Source organism: Amphiprion ocellaris, chromosome 15 (genome assembly GCF_022539595.1).
Source record: "Amphiprion ocellaris isolate individual 3 ecotype Okinawa chromosome 15, ASM2253959v1, whole genome shotgun sequence".
Classification (NCBI taxonomy): domain Eukaryota; kingdom Metazoa; phylum Chordata; class Actinopteri; family Pomacentridae; genus Amphiprion; species Amphiprion ocellaris.
The window spans coordinates 30,957,117-30,977,699 of NC_072780.1; positions in this window are offsets into that span (position 1 = coordinate 30,957,117).

Below are 20,583 nucleotides of genomic sequence, written 5' to 3' on the forward strand. Positions count from 1 at the left end.
AACCATCCTTTCCTTACTTAGTTGTCGGTCAAAAAGTAACGCTACTCTAAACTAAGTAGATGCTAGGTCAATCGATCAATCAATCCAACTTTATTTATACAGTACTTTTCATAGAATTAAAATGCAATACGAATGCTTTACAACATTTAAAAACATTTAAAACAAGAAAATCCATCCCTCCCACCATATAGATGCACACAACTACACACACACACACACACACACACACACACACACACACACACACACACACACACACACACAACACTGACAGTAGGGAAACATGGCATAACAATTCAGTTCAATTCAATTCAGTTTTATTTATATAGCGCCAATTACAGGTCAAATTGTCTCAAGACGCTTTACAGAACCCATATGCCTGAACCCCCAGAGCAGCTCTAAAGCAACAGTGGCAAGAAAAACTCCCTTTTTACAGGAAGAAACCTTAAACAGAACCCGGCTCTTTATGTGGGGGGACCCATCTGCCTGCTGGCCGGCGGGTTGAGAGGGACAGAAGAGGTAAAGAGGTAGAGAGGTAGAGGGGTGGAGGGGTGGAGGGGTAGAGGTAGAGAGGTAGAGGTAGAGGGGTAGAGGTAGAGGGGTAGAGGGGTAGAGGTAGAGGGGTAGAGGTAGAGAGGTAGAGGTAGAGAGGTAGAGGTAGAGAGGTAGAGAGGTAGAGAGGTAGAGGTAGAGAGGTAGAGAGGTAGAGGTAGAGGGGTAGAGACTTAGAGGGGTAGAGGTAGAGGGGTAGAGGTAGAGAGGTAGAGGTAGAGAGGTAGAGAGGAAGAGGTAGAGAGGTAGAGGTAGAGAGGTAGAGGGGTAGAGGTAGAGGGGTAGAGGTAGAGGGGTAGAGGTAGAGGGGTAGAGGGGTGGAGGGGTAGAGGTAGAGCGGTAGAGGTAGAGGGGTAGAGGTAGAGGTAGAGAGGTAGAGGGGTAGAGGTAGAGGGGTAGAGGTAGAGGGGTAGAGGTAGAGGGGTAGAGGTAGAGGGGTAGAGGTAGAGGTAGAGAGGTAGAGGGGTAGAGGTAGAGAGGTAGAGGTAGAGGGGTAGAGACTTAGAGGGGTAGAGGGGTGGAGAGGGGGAGGGATGGGAGAAGAGGGGGCGGGGAACAAGGAACATATAACACACAGTTGGATACATGTATTATAAGCTAGATGATACGTACAAAGTACAAGCTAACATGTAAATTGATTGATAATTTACTGCTATGATGTACGGCTCTGGCATTAAATATACCACATGTATAGCTGGTAGTAAAATTCAAGCAGTATGTAGATGAGCATATCAAGTATAGTGAGGGTGATGCAGAGTAGAGTGGTGATAATGGGCAGCTGGAAGCAATGGGCTGGAGGAAGGTCAATTGTGGAAAACGCCTCCATTGGGGTCGTCGACACTGGGAGGAGTTGCAGGCCATGTCCGCCAGGGGCACAGGCATCCTGACAGACAGGGGGACCCCCACACCGAGGTGGGGAGCCCGCCAACCGGCCGGCCTGAAGGGACCCATGGACAACACCCCCAGCAGCAGAAATTTTTTAAAGTATAAGATAGAATAAAAGGCCTGATGTAAGATAAGTAAAAAGGTGAAAAGTAAAAAGAGTAAAAATACACAAGACAATAAACAAATAATGATAAGAACGTAAGAAGAATTTAAAAGGTCAGTTAAAAGCCTGATTAGAAAGGTGATAATAAATACAACAAATAAATATTGACAGTCTCTGCAGTCCTGACGTCTAGCTTTCAATGAACAAACAGTTATTATAAAACTTACACCATGGGAGTTAGCTATTCTCTTAAAGAGTCCCTCTGGAGAAAAACAAGTTTCAGATAGATCTGGATATGCAAGATGCTAGCAGGCGTTAGCAAACAGAACATTCAAATGGCTAAATAATATCCTGAAAGCTGCGACTAAGCTTAAGGTTCAACCTAAAGTACAATATCTTTAGCAGTTAGATCCTTCCTGGGTTCTTTAGCTTGCTAATCCACAAAATTAAATTTCCATACACTATGATTTCTGAAATATAGACCCAAACATCACAATTCATGTTTTTGTTTTTACTTGAGTTGTGCTTCCATTTTGATGTAATGAATCTAAAACCATAGTAGCTCTTTCTTTGTGTTTGGGAAACCTGTCAATTGTGTCAAAAATATGCTTTTCTTCCATTGGCAGCTGCTTTTAATTGCTTCAAAGCTGAAATTAATTGAGCTCAACCTGCCCACTTGGCAGCGGCAATGATTATTTCTAAATGTCACCAAACTACGATGACATTTTATGGTCTGTAGTCGTCACGTCGCTGCTGGTCTCTTCTTGTGTCTGTATTTACTGCCAATAAATCTGCGCTGCAAAGCCCTATAATTTAGTGGAAAGTGAATCTACACTTGTGTAAGACTGTGTGGGCGTGGTTCGATCAGGTTCTGGTGTTTCCTTGGTAACGTTAGCAAAAAAGCAACTCCTCATTTTGTTAAATCTTTACAGGTCCTTTTTTTTCAACATCTGCCACACCCACTTCAACCCAGCAGGAACACCTCAGATAAAAACGCAGACATCTCCCCTGTGAAATATCGGTTTCTTAACTCCGGTTAATAACGAATAACGGAGCGGAGAACAGCTGAGGTGTGCATGAGGCGGATTAAAGCTGCCGGTTTCCACAGGCACATTATTACTGATGTAAAGGGACTGGGACGCTGCAGCAGATTTAATTGGTGTCTGTGTTTTTTCTGCCGGGGGACTCGCACCAGACACAAAATCAAACCGGTAATAAAAATCGACACACACACAAAACAGAGGAGAACCTCAAATTGCAGAAACACACCCAACAGATGGACGACAAACTCTCCCTGTCGTCTGGCGCTGACGCTCCCCTCTCCACCGCCACCGCCGCTTTCATGAATGGAGTCAGTCAGAGTAATCATTCAGGGCAGCTGGCAGCAGGAAATGGAATTGGATTGCTGAGCGGGGTCACTCGGGGTCAAGAGCCCGGGTGTGGTTTGGACACTGGGGAGCAGGAAGAAGAAAAGCTTCGGCTTCGGCGCCTTACATCAGCGTCTGGCGGCCACTTATCATCAGCTGTCACATCCAGGCGTCAGGCTGAGTGACGGGACGACCAACACAAAAAAATCTCACACAGTCGGTGGTGTTGATAGATTAGGAGTAAGATCGTGTCTGCAGGTCTGGAATGCCTCTCTTGAACTATCGCCTTGAGTTAATGACTTATTCAATAATGATTCTCCGATTGTTGCATAGCAACTGCAGCCAGTCACAGCTCAGAGAAAGAAGGGGACCGAGCAGAGCTTTGGCAAAGATTTTTTTCTTTTCTTTTTTTAACCCTTAGATGCTCCAGTGATTGGACCCTACACTCTTCCATAAGTGGGTCAAAAAAAATGACCTGTGTAAGAATCAGTGTGTTTTTATGGCATTTTTGGTTAAGAACAATAATTGGTATTATTGTTTGTATTATTTTTTGTCCATACAAAAATTATTTCATGTTTGAAATATGTTTATTTTTCACTTTATAGCAGAATTTGAACATTTTAGTGACTGAAAAATACAAATATTATACAGAGCAGCAATAGAAGAATGTCAACATCCATTTTGTTGACATTTTTCAACTCTTTGCCTCCAATTGTTGCTACTCTTCGTTCCTCCAAGTTTGTGCATCACCTCTTGTATGATGTTGTCAGTGATAAAGAGTTTGGGGTAGTAATACAAATACTACAAAAGCACTCAGACAGCGCAGTACTCCTCCAAGGCTGCTCATTCCCCCATATGACATTGTCAGAAATGCAGTATTTCTTTATTAGTTATTGATGATCAGAAATCACGGCAACATAGACTGTGTCCATTTAATATAGATGTACCCACAAACTAAATGACCTTGTGCTGAGCACAGGTGTGTTATGCATGAGTACGTTATGTACAGATACCGAATCACGTGACCTAAATATGTAGCGGGTGGCAGGAATTGAGAACTGATGGAACTCAGAAACACCCCCATAATTAAATCAGCTGTTCCTTGTATCATTTCCGACGGATAAGTCTTGGTAAGTCCACAGTGGTGGATTAATATTAGGATCACAATCATGTGATCGTCAGCAGGCAGCTGACGTAGTGTTTACATGTTGTCATAGTTATAGTGACACTGTGCCGCTATCTCACAATGATACAGAAATCTTTAATAAATCAGTGGATCCAGACTATAAATCGCATCACTGCCAAAATCTACTGAGGTGGTCCTTGTGTCATTTCTGACCTTTCCTGAAAATTTCATCCAAATCCATTAGTCTGTTTGTGAGTAATGTTGTACACGGATAGACAAACAGACGGACAAACCAACGCCGATCGTCACATAACTTTGCCGCATTCCTTGGTAGAGTAATTACAATCTCTTTAAAAGTATAAAAGGTAACTTAAAAATTCAAATGGAATGATATCAGAGACATGTTTTTGAGGAACAGCTGGAAAATTAAATGATAAAAACTATTCATTGCAAAGATATTGCAAGAAAACGACCTCAGCGGGTCATTTTTGACCCACTTATGAATCTAAGGGGTTAAATAAAGGGAAATAAAATCGCCATCCACATCATTTATCTGCTTTATTCATTCAGCTCAGACGGCACAAACTGACATCCTCTTCCTTTCAAACTGTCGTTCAGGAGGTTTTCAGAGCTGAAAGCCAGTAAACATGTAGGCTGCATCTTAACTGGGCGCTCTGAAGGGAGGAACATCCACTATCAGGTTCAGTTTAAAGGCTGCTTCTTGAACTCCCTGAGCAGTAGCAGGCGGTTCCGACTCCAAACTCACATTAACCAGCTTCCAGGATCTTCTTTTCTTTGTTTGTGGTGATTAATTGAACCACCTGCTGTAGGTTGAGCAGCGCCCACATACTCATGCCCTTTTTTTTTTTCCTTTTGCCATCGTTGTCCTGGAAGAAATGCAGAAGGGACACCATAACCATAGAAACGGGGTCAGCCTGTTGCTACGGAGAAACGAAATGCCTGTGCAGTGTGAGAGAGTTAAAGATGCTCTCCGTTTGATTTGTGGCTGAGATGCCAGCCGTGTGCAAACTGACACATTCCTCTTATTATACCGCACATAAAGAGGTTCTTTGAACTACTCACTTCATCTGAGGGGATGTGTCAGGTGCCGTCGTGTCTCCTGTCAAACAACCACCTCCTCAGAGATACAAGGAAGCGACACATTAGACTTCTTCGCCTGCAAACCTGAACTCTGTTTAGATCAATGTGGAGTGTGGAAGCAGAGCAGGCTGTTTGCTGTGGTTTCTCACTTTTCATCAATAGATTTTCTTAAACCACACACTGGACCTTCGGTCAAACCTCTAGAGGAGAGAAAACTTGCACTTCTTCTCTTTTCTTTTTATTCTATACTGGTGCAGTTTTTACATTTTAATGGCTTGATCTTCTCCAAGGAGGAAAATGTTTGGGTAAAAGGAAGAATCAGAGCCTGTGCTAACGTTTTGCATTTGTAACAATTAAAAAACAATAAAATAGTGAGTTAATAAGTGATCCATCATCATTAACTGTGCAAAGAATATGAAGCCAACCTGCATACATTTGCTTGTTTTGCTCTAGTTTGACTTTAAATTAACTTACTGTCTTATATTTTCCTTCATATTTAGGGTCTAAGCACCGAGTGGTGCGAGAACCCTCTTGGAATGCAAGGAATTATTTTTCTAATTCTTTTTCTTTCTTTGGGAGGCTTTTCATTTGGACTTTTGAAGGCCTCAAAATACTGAAAAACAAATGATACTTTACACACACATCAGGACTGGCAAAAAATTATATACTTCGGGAATAGCACACGTGTGCCAACATGGCTAAATTGTGCCACCTGGAAAATTTAAAGCAGGAACTATGGCCAGTACATGTCACCTACAATTACGAAATTTGGTAGGCATATGTAAACTCGTCAAGATGCATGAAAATGTAATTGATAACCATAGCTAAAACACAACAGGAAGTTGGCCATTTTGAATTGTGTGTCATATTTTGGACGATTTGCAGGGTAATGCCAACGAGGACCTGACCAACACTGCTTGCAGCTTTAATTGATTTTATGCTTTTTTTAGTCAGCCGCTACTTTGACAGTTTATTTTTTGTTTGCATTTTGTAATGTTGGGTTTGCTATACTTCATTATTATTATACACTGTCCATCCAAAAATAAAATCGCCCACTCTAATATATTGTTGGACTGCCTTTAGCTCTGGCAATGACACACATTCAATGTGGCATCATTTCTATAAGCTTCTGCAATGTCACAGCATTTATTTCTGTCCAGACTTGGATTAATTTATCACCAAGATCTTATATTAATGATGGGAGAGTCAGACAAAGTCTTCTCCAGAACATCCCAAAGATTCTCAGTGGGGCTGAGGTCTGGACTCTGTGGAGGTCAATCCATCTCCTGCTCCCTGATCCACTCATTCTCAATGTGACCCCATGAATCCTGGCATCATCATCTTGGAACATGTCCATGAACATCAGGGAAGAAAAACTCCACTGATGGAAAGACCTGATCATTCAGTATCTTCAGGTATCAGCTGACCTCATTCTTTGGGAACATAACGTTGCTGAACCTGACCAACCCCAGATCATAACTCTAACCCCCACAGGCTGGTAGACACTAGCCATGATGAGTTCATCACTTCATCTGCCTCTCTTCTTACCCTGATGCCCCCATCACTCTGGAACAGGGTAAATCTGGACTCATCAGACCACATGACCTTCTTCCATTGCTCCAGAGTCCAATCTTTATGCTACCAAGAAAACCAAAGGCGTTTTTTTCTGATTAGCTTCACTGATCAGTGGTTTTCTTAGAGCTACAGCTGTTTAGTCCCAATCCTTTGAGTTCCCTTCACATTGTGGAAATGTTCTTACTTTCACTATTAAACATATCTGTGAGTTCTACTGTTGATTTCCTACGATCATCTAAGAGTTTGTTCCGACCACATTCATTCCTGGAAGATGATGGTTCTCCACTATCCTTCCAGGTTTTATTAATGTGTTGGACGATTCTTAACCTGATTTTAGTAGTTTCAGAAATCTCCTTAGTTGTTTTCTTTGCTTGATGCAGGCCAATAATTTGACCCTTCTGAGACACATTAACATCCTTTCCATGACCACAGGACATGTCTTCCTACATGGTTGTTTCAGAAATGAGAAGCTCCTCACTGCATCAGCTAGAGTTAAATAAGTTGCAGCTGAAACGTATTCATCCCTGCAGTAATTATCCAATGGAAGGCTCTTACCTATTTGCTGAGTTAAATCCAAGTGGTGACTTTTTTTTGGACAGACAGTGTACTTGTATGAAATATGATCATCAACGTGTCAAAATAACCTCCTCAGACTTCTTTATATGATACAAACAAAGCAAAACCGCAAAACACTTTGCCCATAATCATGCTTTAAAAATAAAACAAAGCAGAACATCTTCTTTTCCTCCTCTGCAGCACAAAGTGTCCAATGTTTGTTCAAAGTGTACTTAAGAAGAACACAATTCATAAATACACCTGATTACAGAGCATCCAAATTGTGGCAGCAACAGAATTTATTTATAGACTTTCCAGTGTCATATGTGACAAAGTTTCTGGCTTTCCAGTGGAATACATCGAAAATGTACCAAAAAAACACAGTCATTTTTTTTTCAGCATTCGTCTTTATTTTATAGGATGTAATATGAAATATTAACTGTTTTTTTTTTTTTATATAGAGCTGGATTTCACACTTGTAATTCCATCGCAGCTATTAAAAAAGATTCCATAGAGTTTTAACAAAATAATTATCTGCAGCTTTGAGCCACATTTCAAGGTTACTGTGAGGGTTGGATTCTCTTTAGAAAGGTCTGATATCCACAGACCCACAATCTGTTCGATTTATTCTTTTATATGAGCCAATTTGCAATCGCTGGGAGTTTGAAAAGTTAAAGACCTCGTGAGGTAATAAAGTATTACGGACATTCTTTAATGCAGGCGTGAAAGAAGAAAATCTCCAGAATTTAAAAAACATATGACTAGGTTCACATTGCATGAAGTCCATGTGATGCTAAACTGTTTAACTTCTAAGTCATGAAACTACACAGCATCTCTTTTCAAAATCCAGTTCACTGCAGAGAACAATAACAACAACCTCCAGGCAGCAACTCACACACTGAGAATGTAAAGTTCTGCCAATGACAGGGATTGCCCTGCTCTTTTTTCCCCAGTATTTTCCATTTTAATGACAGTTCTCGCCTCCCTGTGTGCAAGTATTCCACCAAAACAATCCCCCTCCCAATATTTTGACCGAACACAGTGAAGACATCCTGCTCTTTACACTTCACAAGACAGTTACGGTTGCTTTAACTCTCCTGTTGTCTTCATTTACAGGCACCAAAAAATATTGTTTCCTCGTCTGAAAAAAATCCAAAAATTCAGCAAAAAAATTCCCCAAATTTCTGAAAATTTGCAAAACCTTCAGGAAGAAGATTCCAATAATTCCTTAAAAGTTTCCGATAAAAGTTTTATTTAAAAAAATCCCCCAAATTTGGCAAGAAAATTCCTGTATATATTTTCAAAAAATGAGTAAAAACTTTTTTAAAAAATCCTAAAGATATGTAAAAATACCAGCAAAACTTCTAATATTTTCTTTAAAAACATTCACAAAAAATTCACAAAAAAAATCAAGCAAAATCCAGCAAATTTTGCAGAAGTGCAGGAGTAAAGTTAGCAGAAATCCAAAACTTTTACCCAAAGTCTACATCTGGTGAGTCAGACTGTTTCCATATAACTGACTCAGACAGCAAATGCAGTTCCATTTATTGAGAATTTAAAAGAAAAGCTGGACATTGTGGAGGAGAAAGCTAATTAGTGGCTTCATGGACAGCAAATGCAGGTCTATTTATTGAGAATTTATCAGAATAAATTCTTTTAGAGAATTAAACAATAAGACTAACATCATTTGCTTATTTTTAAGATAAAAATCTGTGAGCAACTGGTTAGCTTAGCTTAGCAAAAAGCGTGGGAACAGAAGTAAATAGTCTACTCTGTTTTTTGCTGCTCAAAGGTTGTAGTTTCTGGTAGTAAAAGAGATTTTGAAAACATTAACGTTCAGATAGTGGAAGTGGAGGAGCTAGTGGAAATCAGAAACTTAGACCCAAAGTCTACATCTGGTGAGTCAGACTGAGGGCTAAATCATGGTTTCCATATAACTGAGTCAGACACTTCCATTCATCGACAATTTAAAAGAATAACTGGACATTTTGGGAATCAATCTTATTTATTTTCTTGCAGAGACCTAAATTAAAGGACTGACATCACGTTTATGTTTGTTATGTTTGTTTATATTTATCCTGCATGCCAGGTTTTCACATCTGAACAGACAGCGGCTGAGCATAAAAGGTTTCTGCAGAATACTAATAATAATAATAAGCCACTGGTTAGCTTAGCTTAGCACAAAGGAAATAGTTGGCTTTTTAATAATTTCCATAGGGAAAAATGAAGTTTCACATTTAAAGGTGATATCAGAGAAGTCATCCATCGTAGAGAATTCATTGGCAGAGTCACTCCTACATTATATATGTCCGGTATGCATTGATGCAAACTGTGACTAATCCTCCCTGGCTTGTTCTCATGTTAAACTTGCATGTATTAGTTAGAGTGCTGCTTCAGGGGAGAGTCATTAAAAAGCTCAGTAGCATAAAATGTTCATAGATCCTCCGAGGTGCCGCTCATATAGACGGACTGTTCGCCAATGTGTGAAAATGTGCAGTAAAACATATGAATGTTTAACCGCGGCACTAAAATGCAGTTGAAAATAATTGATTAAGCCATGAATAAAAATGACGGACTGAGTCAGATGTTAATGTCTGAACCATTAGCAGCTTCTAAACCCTGCAGATACAGTTATTCTGGACTGTTGGGCCTCAGGAAAACACCGATCCATCAAATGCAGGTGCATCAAAACGGGACATGTGAGTGTTAACAAGCATCTCCGAGTGGATAAAACGATGTGGCTTCTGTCTGTAACTACTGAACAGATATTTCAGCGCTTCAGGGGGCTGAAGTGAAGGGAGGAGGGCAAATTCATCTCGCAGCAGGACAGCTTTGCTTACCTTATGTCTGATTTATGACGCAATTTATCCCGCATGCCAGGTTTTCACATCTGAACAGACAGTGGCTGAGCATAAAAGGTTTCTGCAGAATACTAATTCCACTTTTAAGTTGTTCTTTAAGACTCGATCTAAATCTTCAACTGCTGCCCGTTGACTGACTCAGCGGAGGATTTCTCAGACAAAAGCCTTGGACTGCTTTATATGGAGCCAATCAATTGAGTGTAATCTTTCAGTATCAAAGAGGGTTTTTTTGTGGTATTGATTATGTCTATTCTTTTTGTGCTGCTCTATCAGAATCAATGGGTTTTTTTTTTAATTTCTGACTGCTGCAGTGTTTGAGCTTTTCTTGTTAACTCCTGCAGCTATGTAGAATTACTTGGAAGTCTAAAAGAACGCTGTTTCACTTGAGTTTTGTTATTTGCCACTAAGTGTGCTGTCTGGAAGCTACTTTTAAGCACTGAGAGGTCTTTGTTATCGCTGACTTCATGGCTTAGTTCCACCAAGTTGTTAGCTGTTTAGCTTAGCTTAGCATATAGACTGGAAAAAAATGGAAACAGCTAGCCTAGCCCTGATCAAAGGTAACAAAATGTGTTTAGTAGTGATTTTAATGCTCAACAATTAACATTTTAGACTTTATTTACTTAAATTTTTTTGGAAAAACAATAAAATTACATGTAAAATAAACATATAGTGTTTTTTACATTGGTTAAAGAGCACAAATATTTCCCAGTTAGGAGCCAAGACTGTAAAATTGTGAGCCGCTTCTGTCGAGCTAGCTTAGCTTAGCATTAAGACTGGAAACAGCTAGCCTGGCTCTGAATGAAGGTAACAAAATGTGTTCAGTAGCACTTTTAATGTTCAATAATTAACATTTTAGACTTTATTGGTTTAAATTTGTTTTTAAAAACGATGTAAAATCAATATATTGTTTTTTACAGAGGTAAATGCAGGTTTATTTTGTTGCTGAGAGCCAAAAATGCTTCTGTTTTTACAGACTATTCTTGTCGTGGTCAAGCTAGCAACCTGATTATAAAAGCCTATGAGAAAATGAAGTGACTTCTGACTTCATTTATTAGCCCTGTGAACATTTTCCTGTTGAGTTTATGATCTCAATCATTAGTGTAAAGCCTTTTTGAATACAAAATGATGTTTATTTCATGAATTATAATCCCTCTAAGAGGAAATATTGTTATTTTACAAATAATTGTAAAGAATTGAAAAATAATTAAGTACAGATAATGACTAGTAAAAAGACTTTTTTTTTTAAACAAATAATAATTTCCTGTGATTCCTCTGCTTTCTTTGATATTTTGTCTCATCTATCTCCAATGCTGCTGTTATTAATAAGGCAAATGCCAAAAAATTATTCAGATTTTCCTCCTTTGGGTTGTTTCCTTCCTCTAATTCCTTTGAGACCTGCAGGTCTCGGTGTGAACACTTTCCATTGGCGCTCGTTTCATCGTCGGGACACTCATCCCTGAAGGAGGTGTTGCTGTTGACTTTTAGAAATGTGATTTTTCAGGGTGATTAATGCAAATTAAATTCATCTTTTTCCTCCTTTGCGGGAGTTTGAAGATACATATCTGTGAGAAAAAAACCCCAAACTATCTGTAATTGCAGGGGTAAGACAGAAAATGTTCTTTTTTTTTTTTGGAAGCTGAACCTGTCGCCTAACAAGCAGGACTGAAAATACTGCAGGATATTTTTCTGGCAGATGTTTGCTGAGCAGTGCAGCTCTGCAAGTTCTGACTCACAAACTTGTCAGTGACAACAATCCATCAGTGTGCTGCAGCCAGAATACAGAAACCTGCCACAAGAAACACTCCGATTATCCTCGAGGTGCTGTAATGGGTTTAACCTGCAGCTAATGCTCAGTTTTACAGTATTTCTAATCAGTGGTTGCATGCAGGGAGCCTCCTTTTAATGGCTGCACTGTAAAGAAAACTGTTATTAATACAGTAAAATCCCTGTAGTTGCCAGAATGTTACCGTAAAATTACCTTCATTTACTGTACAGAAATATATTAATAATTTTGTCATTAAAAATGTGCTTCATTCCATATTTTCCTGCAAAAAATGGTTTAAAGGTTAGAAAAAAGTTTGTTTTACTTGAAAATTTACATGAAAATACCTAAAGCATGTGACCTATTTTAAATATTGCAGCATTTTTACATTATCAGCACAAATATTAAAACATATGTCCATTATTAACACAAAAAAACATCAATTTGAGTGGTGCAAACTGTAATTTTATAAATGGAAAAATGTTACTTGTTCTAAATATTACAGCATTTTTCCATTATCAGCCCAACAGTTAGTGTATTTAACATTTAATATGTCTATTTTTGACATAAATATGTCATATGTCTGTTATTAACACAAAAGTACATGAATTTGAGTGGTACAAAGTGTAATTTTCACATGAAATAAATGCAAAAATTGCCACGTTATTTGTTATAAATATTACGGCATGTGTCCGTTAGTGGTACGTACATTTAACTGGGAAAACTGTTTGAGAAGTTAATGCAAAAATTACAGTTTTGAATGCATTTTTCCATTAAATAACTGTGTGTCGATAAATGTATTTTTGCAAGACAAAAAATGTAAAAAATACAGTTTTCTCCTGATTAACTTACCGATTCAATGTTACATAAACTGCATCAAACTGTTTTACAGATTTTTACTTTCATGGTTTCACAGTTTTTCCACCATAAAATGTACTCATTTTTTAACAGTGTGCTGTGGAAAAGAAAGTCCTGATTAAACATTTCAGGTTGCAGAAGAACAAAGATTTCTCTGTCTGTCCTCCAGGGTGAACTACTTCTCCCGTCATTCAGAGCAGATCAAACTGATTCACATCCACATCGCCAACAAACACACGGAGAGTGATGCAAAAACGCATGTGTTTTTAACGAACGCTCGGCTCCGTCTGTTGCCGGGACAATAAAGAGTAAAGCACTGATCCATTGTTCCACAACCAGGATGGAATCCACATTGTTCCTCCTGGATCCGAGGTTCAACAGGTGTAAATTAAGAGTTCAACATTTCCCAATTTATTGGATGCAAAGTGCAATAAACTGATAAAAATCAACAGCACACCTAAACATTTGCACAGTTTTGTGTATTTTGCTGCTGCTGGATAAACATCATTGTTTTCTGTTGTACAGGGGATTTAAAGGCAGGAACTCTCAGACTATTTCCACAAGTAATTGCCATTATTTTTACTGTTTCAGGTTATTGAATGAAACATTATTACACCAGTTGTTTAACACATTAGGTAGCATTTTTCTTCAGGCATCCTTGCTGCTGGATTTTCACAATTTATTATTATTTTTAAATGTATTTATTTTTTTACGGTGTGAACAGTTTTTCCTGTAATTCAGAAAACAGTGTCGGTCACCTGCTGTTTATCCTGCAGCAGCAAAAAACACAAAGCTGTCAAAATATTTAGATTCTTTAGTTGCTTGTCTGTTGTAGATTTTGATCACTTTGTATCCAGTTAATTGATAAATTAAAGCTTTTCATGGCTTCACCTCTCTTTACCTTCAGTTCCTGTGACTTTTTGCACCATGCTGAATGTTTTATTCTAGATGAGTTTCTGCTCTGCATAAATTAAAGTCTCTCTGTGATAGTTTCGTTCAAGTTTATGTGGATAATTAGTTATCAGCTCATTAGATTTTATTTCTGAGCTGTCAGGCTGTATTCTGAGTTCCCTCTGGTTCTGCTCAGACGGAGAAATAAAAAGTCTCACTGAAGGATTCATTTATTCCTCATCACTGATTTCATTTTATTTATTTTTTGTTGTCACTCTGCCTGGCGAAAGGTGTGAAGAAAAACATCCTGATTTTGTAAAATAGAAACACAGAGTTTGTTGTTTGCATGCAGGTTGTTAATAACGAGTCTTTGTGTGGTTCAGATCTGGATTACTGCTGAGAAACAACTCGAGAGGCTTTCTGAGGGAAACGGCGTCCCACAGAGAGACCAGAGGGTTCAAACCTGACTGAAGAAACTAAAGACTCCCATCAGTAGCAGCAGCATTCAAACCTCCATTAGGTTAGCGATGTCTGGAAACACACAGAACTAGAGGACTTTATGTTCCTGCAGAAATCAATATTTGAGATTAGAAATGCATTAAATGAATTCTGCAGTTTCCTTCATCTCTACAGTGTTGCACTGCTTTTTCTTTTTGTGGTTTCGAGGTTATTCATTTCAATGTTTTGATAATAAACTGTAAAAAATGAGTTTTTTAAATTGTTATTTTACAGGTTTAACTGTATGTAAGGATGCAGTTAAGTTGTGTCGGAATTTTTGGAGATTGCATTTGCTATATAAAAACGTACTGTCCATACAGTTGTCATAATTGAGGTAAATTATCCTTATAGACCAAAAATGTTTTGGTACCGGACTGTGAAGATGGGTATTTTTGCTGTAAAGTTGGACATTGTAACATGAAGGTCAATGGAGATCAGCTCATTTTGGAGTCAGCCTCTAGTGGACATTTGAGGAACTGCAGTTTGTTGCTCTCGCGTTTACTTTTTTTTTAGCTGCTAAAGAAGTTACAGTTTTGTTTAAAATACAACTTTTTGCCACATTTGAAGCTAATTTTCTGGGTTTTCTGGGTTGATGAGTGCATTCCCATCTAATATCTGATTGGCTGACTGGAAAGGAACAACAGTAAAGCAATTAAATGAATGGCAAAGATATGTAAATTCTAAATGTATTTATGATAAACAAGCAAGCTTTAACTGGGGATGCAGGTTAGTTGTGTAGGAATTTTTGGAGATTGCATTTGTTATATAAAAATTTACTCTCCATACAGTTGTCATAAATGAGGTAAATTATCTATAGAGACCAAAAATGTTTTGTACCAGGCTTTAAACTTGTTTATTTCAGCTGTAAAGTTGGACATCTTAACATGGAGGTCGATGAGGATTGATTCAGTTTTAAATCAGCCTCTAGTGGTCAGTTGAGGAGCTGCAGTTTGTTGCTCTCCTGTGTTAGCATTACTTTTGTTTTAGCTGTTAAAAAAGTTGCGGTTTAAGTTAAAATACAACTTTTTTGCAACACATTTGAAGCTCATTTTTTGGGTTACCATGGTGATGAGTCCCATCTAATGTCTGACTGGTTGACTGGAAAGGAACAACAGTACAGCAATTAAATAATTTGTAAATGCACTTGTGCTACATTACAAACAATCCTCAAAACATATTTTAGAAACAGGTTACATTTTATACAAATGTAATTTTTGGAGACTGCATTAATTTTGTTAAAAATTTACTCTCTACACAGTTGTCATAAATGAAGAAATTATCTATAGAGACCAAAAACATTTTGGTAACAGGCTTTGAACTTGTTTATTTCTGCTGTAAAGTTTAAACATTAAAACATGGAGGTCAATGAGGACTGGCTCAGTTTGAAATCAGCCTCTCTTGGCCAATTAAGGAACTGCAGTTTGCTGCCCTGCTGTATTAGCTTTACATTTCATCTGCTGAAGAAGTTACATTTTAGGTTAAAATATGACTTTTTCACCACAAGTTTAAAGCTAATTTTCTGGGTAACCATGGTGATGAGTCCCTTCCACCTAATATATGATTGGTTGTCCACATAGAAACAACAGTAAAGCAATAAAATAAATGGCAAGAATATGTTAATTGGAAACATATTTGTAGTAAACAAGCAAACCTTAACTGAGGATGCAGGTAAGTTGTGTAAGAATTTTTGGAGACGGAATATGTTGTATAAAAATGTTCTCTCTACACAGTTGTCATGAATGGGGTAATTTATCTTTGGAGACCAAAAATGTTTTGGTACCGGAGTGTAAACACAATTATTTTTGTTGTAAAGTTGGACATTTAAACATGGAGATGTATGAGGTTTAACTCACTTCGAAATCAGTCTCTAGTGGTCAGTTAAGGAACTGCAGTTTGTTGCTCTCCTGTGTTAGCTTTACTTTTCAGCTGTTGAAGGAGTTACAGTTTAGGTTAAAATACGACTTTTTCACCACACGTTTGAAACAAATTTTCTGGGTTACCATGGGGATGAGTCCCTTTCAATATAATATCTAATTGATTGGCTACAAAGGAACAACTGTCAAGCAATAATATAAAAAATAAAGAGATGTTAACTGGAAACATACCCGCGGTATGTAACAAATTGTAACTGAGGATGCAGGGAAGTTGTGTAGGAATTTTTGGAGACTGAATTTGTTATACAAAAACATACTGTCCATACAGTTGTCATGAATGAGGTAAATTATCTTTAGAGACCAAAACATTTTGGTACCGGACTGTAAAGATGGAAATCTTTGCTGTAAAGTTGGACATTTTAACATGGAGGTCAATGAGGATTAACTCACTTTGAAGTCAGCCTCTGGTGGTCAGTTAAGGAATTGCAGTTTGTTGCTCTCATGCATTCATTCTCTTTCACTGCTCTGTCTGTTTACAGCCTTAAAGCACAGATACACTGAACATAAACCATCCATCAATAGAGAAATTTAGCAGCTAACTGTTGATCATAGTGCAGCATTAGCATCTTAAGAGGCGGTCATTTGTCTCAGGGTTTGGTGGAGACGAAAAAAGAGCGTAAAGAGATTTATAATCATCGAGTGGCCACAAATCCAACTCCTAAAGAATGCTAATGCTGCCATGAGTCTGGTGAATGTGTGTGTTTTCATGACTTAATAAGGTGTTTACAGCCTCAAAAAATCAATCAATGCTGCTTTAAAGTCATGAAAGCCTCAGTAATCTGAACATGAAGCTGTGTTTTTTTAATATAACGTAAAGCTCTGATAATTGTGCCTGCTGAGCTGAGCTTTCTGATTACTACCCAAGACCCGAAGTAGAAACAATTTCCATCGTCATATGAAACGCTCCAGCCCTCGGGCTACAACAACACATCCACTGTGTTCACATCCAGCAGAAAATTGTTCTGGGAGTGACAGCGGAGCGGAGAGACGAATAAAAAGGCCTGTTTTTTTTCCTCATCTGTATTTGTAAATGTGTAATTACAATCCAGGAAATCACTTTCATAAATTCATGTTGTAGTCCAGTTCAAGAGGCTGCTGCAGTTCGCTCAGACATTTTTCCTCCCTCAGGTTTTCACTGAATTTCCTTTTTTTTTCTCCACTTACAGTTTCGCCTTCAGGCCTTCAGTTTGTGAACAGGCGGCTCACATGTTCCACAGATCAAAGAGGTGTTTTCCCACCTCAGAAACCCTCAAAATTACAGGTAGATGACGAAGAAAATGACAAAATGTCTCCCAGTGCAGAGTTCAGACATCTGCAGTTCATTATTCAGCTTAGAACATGACAATATTAGAACATGTGAATACTAGAACATGTGAATATTAGAACATGGGAATAATAGAACATGAAAATATTAGAACATGAGAATATTAGAACATAAGAACATTATAATGTGAATATTAGAACAAGTGAATACTAGAACATGAGAATATTATAACATGTGAATACTAGAACATGAGAATATTAAAACATGTGAATACTAGAACATGAGAATATTAGAACATATGAATACTAGAACATGTGAATATTATAACATAAGAATATTAGAACATGTGAATGTTATAACATGAGAATATTATAAAATGTGAATACTAGAACATGTAAATATTAGAACATTTGAATGATATAACATGAAAATATTATAACATGTGAATACTAGAACATGGGAATATTAGAACATGTGAATATTAGAACATATGAATACTAGAACATGTGAATATTAGAACATGAGAGTACTGCAACATGAGAACATTAGAACATGAGAATATTATAACATGTCAATATTAGAACATGAGAATTCTGGAACATGAGAATATTAGAACATGTGAATATTAGAACATGAGAATACTAGAACATGTGAATATTATAACATGAGAATATTAGAACATGAGAATACTAGAACATGCGAATATTAGAACATGAGACTATTATAACGTGAATATTAGAACATGAGAATACTAGAACATGCAAATATTAGAACATGAGAATACTAGAACATGTGAATATAACATGAGAATATTAGAACATGAGAATACTAGAACATGCGAATATCAGAACATGAGAATATTATAATGTGAATATTAGAACATGAGAATACTAGAACATGCAAATATTAGAACATGAGAATTTTTGAACATGTGAATATTAGGATGTGAGAATATTAAAACATGTGAATATTAGAACATGTGAGGCCAAAATGTCTCGGTTAAGGACAAATAAAAACATGTGAGCTGTGTTTTTATTGCAAATTTTATCTGTTTTGTTTAAATACAGACAATAGCAATATCACAATAAAAGTATTCAAATGTTGACTAAAAAATAAAAAGGCCAAAACTATCAAAAATGTCCACATCAAATATTTCTATTGTTATAAATGATTTTTTTTTAAATTTACAGGTTTTTCCTGTTTTGTCAGTTATACATAGTATACAGTAAAATCACAGAAAAAAGAATTAATTTTAATGTTCATTGTAAAATAAGATTTTAAAAAGGGTTCACATCACACACCTGTATTTTTTTGTATAAATGGTAATGTTTGTTTTTTGTGTTGTTTTTTTTTTTACATGAATTGATATTATTTTAATTGCCTTAAAATTGTCTAAAAATATTGTTATTTAACAGATATTTGCTGGTATTAAAAAGAAAAATCAAGTTTAAGAATTGAAAAATGGCAAGTATTTTTTTAAACTGTTATTGTAGAGGTTTTCCTGTTGTGTCAGTAATATATAATATCTAGTAAAAAAAGTGCATAAAAATATTAATTTATATGTTCAATGTAAAAAAAAACAGACAAAACTGTAAATAAACTTCACATCAACAATGTGTATTTCTATAAATATGATTTGTTCTTTTACAGTGTCTGATTAGAACATGTGAGGCTAAAATGTCTCGTTCAAGGACAAATAAAAACATGTCAGCTGTTTTGCTGAGCTTCTTTGTGCTGAATATGGAGGGCAGCTTTTCTAATGAATTATATTCTATTCTACACTTTCTTTGGTGATTTCACAAATTATTATCTGGAACAAATCTGTGAAGTAACAGTTGAAAAGTGATTTACGGCAAACATCTGTAAAGTAATAGTTTCACACATTTAAATACAGCAAAATAATAATAATAATAATAGGATTTGATAGTCATACATTGTAAAAGAGCAAATTACTGTTTGTCAAACTGTTTGATGTGGAATTATGTGCAGTTTTGGCCTTTTAAAAAAATAAAGAACGTGTAAATTTCTACTTTTTGTCTTATTTACTTGATATCTTTAACAAAAAGGAAAAAAAGAATCTGTGAAATAACAGTTAAAAATTAAATTTTTAATCTTTAAAATGCATGTTTTGAATATTAGCATTACTATTCAGCTTAGAACATGCAAACATTAGAACATGTGAGGTCAAGGACAAATAAAAGCATTTCAGCTGTTTTGCTGAGCTTCTGTGTGCTGAATATAGACGGCAGCTTTTCTGATAAATGCTGAAACAACATGAGATGCTTTACAACAACACACAGGGAAAAAAACATTTTTAAAAAGCTTTTACAGCTTTAATTCCTTGAGCAATTTATTTAGCAGGTTTTGTTAAATTACAGATAATAAGCATAATAATCCATTAAAAATTGTGAAAATCTGGCAGCAAACTGGCCAGAAAAAAATATGTAGAAAGAAATGTCATAGGTGTCTTGGTGGCCTCCCTCACTAGTACCTTTCTTGAAACTCCTTTAAAGGAGTCATAGGTGTCTTGGTGGCCTCTCTCAATAGTCTTTTTCTTGTAACTTCTTCAGAGGAGTCATAGGTATCTTGGTGGTCTTCTTGATTTGTCTCTGTCTTGTAACTCCTTCAGAGGAGTCATAGGTGTCTTGGTGGCCTCTCTCAATAGTCTTTTTCTTGTAACTTCTTCAGAGGAGTCATAGGTGTCTTGGTGGCCTCCCTCACTAGTACCTTTCTTGAAACTCCTTTAAAGGAGTCATAGGTGTCTTGGTGGTCTTCTTGATTTGTCTCTGTCTTGTAACTCCTTCAGAGAAATCATAGGTGTCTTGGTGGCCTCCCTCACTAGTTTCTTCCTTGCTCTGTCATTCAGTTTTTGAGAACCTTCCAAATCCAGGAGTCTTTATTCTCCAATCACTGAGACTCGTTCACTGATGATCTCCATTTCACTAATTGTGTGACTTTTAGCACCAATTAGCAATAAAAAGGCAAAATTTCCATATATAGGCTCTGAAATGCAGCCAAGCGGAAATATGAAGTTGCACAAAATGGAGACACTCAAGTGAAGAACCTCAAGATTGCACTTAGTTACTTCCCACTGCTGAACACCAGCCTTTAGGTTCATAAGTGCAGCCGTACAGAGCTGCTGTCACCACATAATTAAAGACCATTTCTGTAATTGCTGCCTATTTTTGTCTACGAGCTTGAAGATTTCATTTTGTTGTTCACCACATCCACACAGTTTTAGATTTTAGTTG